A 6,206-nucleotide genomic window follows, 5' to 3' on the forward strand; every position below is an offset into this window, starting at 1 on the left:
GAAAATGGAAAGAAAGAAAAAACACCATACACCTATGAAAAACAGTAAGAAAAAAAAACACCATACACCTATAACAAATAGAAAGAACAAAATCATACACATGAAAAATTATACAATGAAAAAAATAAACATACCTCACTTTTAATTCTTTGAAGAAACCTATAGAAAACTGAAAGAAAGAAAACACCATACACATGAAAACATATAAAATGAAATAGATAAACATACTAAACTTTCATTTCTTTGAAGAAACCTATAGAAAATGGAAAAAAAGAAAACACACCATACACCTATAAAAAATAGAAAGAAAATAAAACAATACACATGTAACATACAAAATGAAATAGATAAAGATAAACATACCTAACTTTTCTTTGAAGAGACCTGTAGAAAATGGAAAGAAATAAAAAAAAACACAATACACCTATAGAAAATAGAAAGAAAAAAACACCATACACCTATAACAAATAGAAAGAAAAAAATCATACACATGAAAACATATAAAATAAAATAGATTAACATACCTCACTTTTCTTTAAAGTAACCTATAGAAAATGGAAAGAAAGAAAAAAAAACATACACCTATAACAAAAAGGAAAGAAAAACTAGAGGCTCTAAAGAGCCTGTGTGGCTCACCTTGGTCTATGTGAATATTAAACAAAGGACGCAGATGGATTCATTACAAAATTGTGTTTTGGTGATGGTGATGTGTTTGTATATCTTACTTTACTGAACATTCTTGCTGCTTACAATTATCTCTATCTATAATGAACTTGGCCCAGTAGTTTCAGTGGAAAAAATTTATGAAAATTGTTTAAAATTGACTATAAAGGACAATTACTCCTTAGGGGGTCAATTGACCATTTTGGTCATGTTGACTTATTTTTAGGTCTTACTTTGCTGTACATTATTGCTGTTTACAGTTTATCTCTATCTATAGTAATATTCAAGATAATAACAAAAACATCAAAATTTCCTTAAAATAAACAATTCAGTGGCAGCAACCTAACAACGGGTTGTCCAATTCATCTGAAAAGTTCAGATTTACTCTAAATGCTTTGGTTTTTGAGTTATAAGCAAAAAACTGCATTTTACCCCTATGTTCTATTTTTAGCCATGGCAGCCATCTTGGATATTTGGCCGTGTCACTGGACACATTTTTAAAACTATATACCCAATAATGATTGTGGCCAAGTTTGGTTAAATTTGACCCAGTAGTTTCAAAGGAGAAGATTTTTGTAAAAGTTAACAGACGACGCCAGACTACAACACCGGACGATGACGATGCCGGACGCAAAGTGATGAGAAAAGAGAGAAAAAACACCATACACCTATAGAAAATAGAAAAAAAAACATCATACACATAAAAACATATAAAATAAAATAGATAAATATACCTCACTTTCAATTCTTTGTAGAAACTTGAAGAAAATGGAAAGAAAGAAAAAAACACAATACAAAAATAGAAAATAGAAAGAAGAAAAACCCAACCATACACCTATAACAAATAGAAAGAAACAATATACACATGAAAACATCTCTCTCTTTCACTTCTTTGAAGTAACTTATAGAAAATGGAAAGAAAGAAAAAACACCATACACTAATAACAAATAGAAATAAAAAAACATACACATGAAAACATACAATATGAAATAGATAAACATACCTAACTTTTCTTTGAAGAAACCTATAGAAAATGAAAAGAAAGAAAAAACACCATACATCTATAGAACATAGAAAGAAAATAAAACACCATACACATAAAAATATTTAAAATAATTTAGAAAAACACACCTCACTTTTCTTTGATGTAACCTAAAGAAAATTGAAAAGAAAAAATACCATACACCTATAACAGATAGAAAGAACAAAAACATACACATGAAAACATAAAACATAAAATTGATAAACATACTTAACTTTCACTTCTTTGCAGTAACCTGTAGAAAATGGAAAGAAAGAAAAAACACAATACACCTATAGAAAATAGAAAGAAAAAAACACCATACACATGAAAATATATAAAATAAAATAGATAAATATACCTCACTTTCATTTCTTTGAAGAAACCTGTAAAAAATGGAAAGAAAAAAAACCACAATACACCTATAGAAAATAGAAAGAAGAAAAAAACATACACCTATAACAAATAGAAAGAAAAAATTCATACACATGAAAACATTTAAAATAAAATAGATAAACAAACCTCACTTTTCTTTAAAGTAACCTATAGAAAATGGAAAGAAAGAAAAACACCATACACCTATAACAAATAGAAAGAAAAAACACCATACACATAAAAACCTAAAATAAAATATATAAATATACTTAACTTTCAATTCGTTGAAGAAACCTATAAAAATAGAAAGAAAAAAAAACCCACCATGCATCTATAACAAATAGAAAGAAAAAAAACCCACCATACACATGAAAACACAAAAAAATAGATAAACTTACCTCACTTTCAATTCTTCAAAGAAACTTGTAGAAAATGGAAAGAAAAAAAAAACACCATACACATGAAAACACATAAAATGAAATAGATAAACATACCTCACTTTCAATTTTTTGAAGTAACCTATAGAAAATGGAAAGAAAGAAAAAACACCATATACCTATAACAAATAGAAAGAGCAAAAACATACACATGAAAACATATAAAATAAAATAGATAAACATACCTCACTTTCACTTCTTTGAAGTAACCTATATAAAATGGAAAGAAAGAAAAAACACAATACACCTATAACAAATAGAAAGAAAAAAAACACCATACACATGAAAACATATAAAATCAAATAGATAAACATACCTCACTTTCAATTCTTTGAAGTTTCCTATATAAAATGGAAAGAAACAAAAAACACCATATACCTACAACAAATAGAAAAAACAAAAACATACAAAATGAAATAGATAAACATACCTAACTTTTCTTAAAAGTAACCTATAGAAAATGGAAAGAAAGAAAAAACATCATACACTATAACAAATAGAAAGAAAAAAAAACCAAAACATTTACCTATAACAAATAGAAAGAAAAAAACATACTCATGAAAACATATCAAACAAAAAAGAAAAACAAACCTCACTTCTTTTCTTTGATGTAACCTATAGAAAATGGAAAGAAAGAAAAAACACCATACACCTATATAAAATAGAAAGAAAAAAAAACCAACCATACACCTATAACAAATAGAAAGAAACAACATACACATGAAAACATCTCTCTCTTTCACTTCTTTGAAGTAACCTATATAAAATGGAAAGAAAGAAAAAACACCATACACCTATAGAACATAGAAAGAAAATAAAATACCATACACATAAAAATATTTAAAATAATTTAGAAAAACACACCTCATTTTTTTTTATATAACCTATAGAAAATGGAAAGAAAGAAAAAACACCATACACCTATAGAACATAGAAAGAAAATAAAATACCATACACATAAAAATATTTAAAATAATTTAGAAAATAAAATTGACAATGGAAATGGGGAATGTGTCAAAGAGACAACAACCCGCCCAAATAAAAAACAACAGCAGAGGGTCACCAACAGGTCTTCAATGTAGCGAGAAATTCCCGCACCCGGAGGCGTCCTTCAGCTGGCCCCTAAACAAATATATACTAGTCCAGTGATAATGAACACCATATTCATAATTGTTTTGATAGTGAATTATATAATAAAGGAGCAAAGATTGGCGTCCAGAATATGAACCAGCATACAAACACACCTCATTTTTTTTTTATATAACCTATAGAAAATGGAAAGAAAGAAAAAACACCATACACCTATAACAAATAGAAAGAAAAAAACACCATACACATGAAAACATATAAAATCAAATAGATAAACATACCTCACTTTCAATTCTTTGAAGAAACCTATAGAAAATGGAAAGAAAGAAAAAAAAACCATACACCTATAGAACATAGAAAGAAAATAAAACACCATACACATAAAAACATATAAAATCAAATAAATAAACATACCTCACTTTCAATTCTTTGAAGAAACCTATAGAAAATGGAAAGAAAGAAAAAAAAAACCACCATACACCTATAGAACATAGAAAGAAAATAAAACACCATACACATAAAAACATATAAAATGAAATAGATAAATATACCTCACTTTCAATTCTTTGAATAAACCTGTAGAAAATGGAAAGAAAGAAAAAACACAATACACCTATAGAAAATAGAAAGGAAAAAAAACATACACCTAAAACAAATAGAAAGAAAAAAATCATACACATAAAAACATTTAAAATAAAATAGATAAACAAACCTCATTTTCACTTCTTTGCAGTAACCTATAGAAAATGAAAAGAGAAAAAAAACACAATACACCTATAGAAAATAGAAAGAAATAAACACCATACACCTATGTAAACATATAAAATAAAATAGATAAACATACCTCACTTTTCTTTGGAGAAACCTATAGAAAATGAAAAGAAAGAAAAAACACAATACACCTATAGAAAAAAGAAAAAAAATGTCAACACATACTTGCCTATAAAATAAAATAGATAAACATACCTCACTTTCAATTCTTTGGAGATATCTATAGAAAATGGAAAAAAGAAGAAAAAACCAACATACATCTATAGAAAATAGAGAGAAAAAAACACCATACACCTATGACAAATAGAAAGAAAAAATCATACACATGGAAACATATAAAATAAAATTGATAAACCAACCTCACTTTCACTTCTTTGAAGTACAACCTATAGAAAATAGAACATAAGAAAAAACACCATACACCTATAAAAAATAAAGAAAAAAACCAACCATACACCTATAACAAATAGAAAGAAAAAACATACACATGAAAACATAACAAATAGAATAGATAATCATACCTCACTTTCCCTTCTTTGAAGTTACCTATGAAAAACAGAAAGAAAAAAACACCATACACCTATATCAAATAGAAAGAAAATAAAATACCATACACATAAAAACATTTCAAATAATTTAAAAAAACACACCTCACTTTTTTTTTATGTAACCTATAGAAAATTGAAAAAAAGAAAAAACTTCCTACACCTATAACAAATAGAAAGAACAAAAACATACACATGAAAACATTTACAAAGAAATAGATAGCATTCTTTGAGGTAACCTATAGAAAATGGAAAGAAAGAAAAAACACTATACACCTATAACAAATAGAAAGAACAAAAACATACACATGAAAACATATAAAATCAAATAGATCAACATACCTCACTTTCAATTCTTTGAAGAAACCTATAGAAAATGGAAAGAAAGAAGAATAAACCAACATACATCTATAGAAAATAGAAAGAAAAAAAACAACATATACCTATGAAAACATATAAAATTAAAGCGGGGGTATAATAAAATAGATAAACATACCTTACTTTTCTTTGAAGAAACCTATAGAAAATGGAAAGAAAGCAAAAACACCATACACCTATAGAAAAAAGAAAGAAAAAAACACCATTATATTATACACATAAAAACATATAAAATAAAAAAGATAAACATACCTCACTTTCAATTCTTCAAAGTAACCTGTAGAAAATGGAAAGAAAGAAAAAACACCATACACATGAAAACATAAAAAATGAAATAGATAAACATACTTCACTTCCAATTCTTTGAAGTAACCTATAGAAAATGGAAAGAAAGAAAAAAACACCATACACCTATTGAACATATACGAAAACGTATCTGACAAACAAAATAGATAAACAAACCTCACTTTTCTTAAAAGTAACCTATAGAAAATGGAAAGATAGAAAAAACATCATACTACTATAGAAAATAGAAAGAAAAAAACACCATACACATTAATACATTTAAAATAAAATAGATAAATATACCTCACTTTCAATTCTTTGAAGAAACCTATAGAAAATGGAAAGAAAGAAAAAAACACAATACACCTATAGAAAATAGAAAGAAAAAAAACCATACACCTATATCAAATAGAAAGAAAAAATCACACACATGAAGATATTTAAAATAAAATAGATAAACATACCTGACTTTTCTTTAAAGTAACCTACAGAAAATGGAAAGAAAGAAAAAACACCATACAACCATAACAAATAGAAAGAAAAAAAACACCATACACATAAAAACATATAAAATAAAATAGATAAATATACCTCACTTTCAATTCTTTGAAGAAACCTGTAGAAAATGGAAAGAAAGAAAA

The sequence above is a fragment of the Mytilus galloprovincialis genome, chromosome 4 (assembly GCF_965363235.1).
Source record: "Mytilus galloprovincialis chromosome 4, xbMytGall1.hap1.1, whole genome shotgun sequence".
NCBI classification, from domain to species: domain Eukaryota; kingdom Metazoa; phylum Mollusca; class Bivalvia; order Mytilida; family Mytilidae; genus Mytilus; species Mytilus galloprovincialis.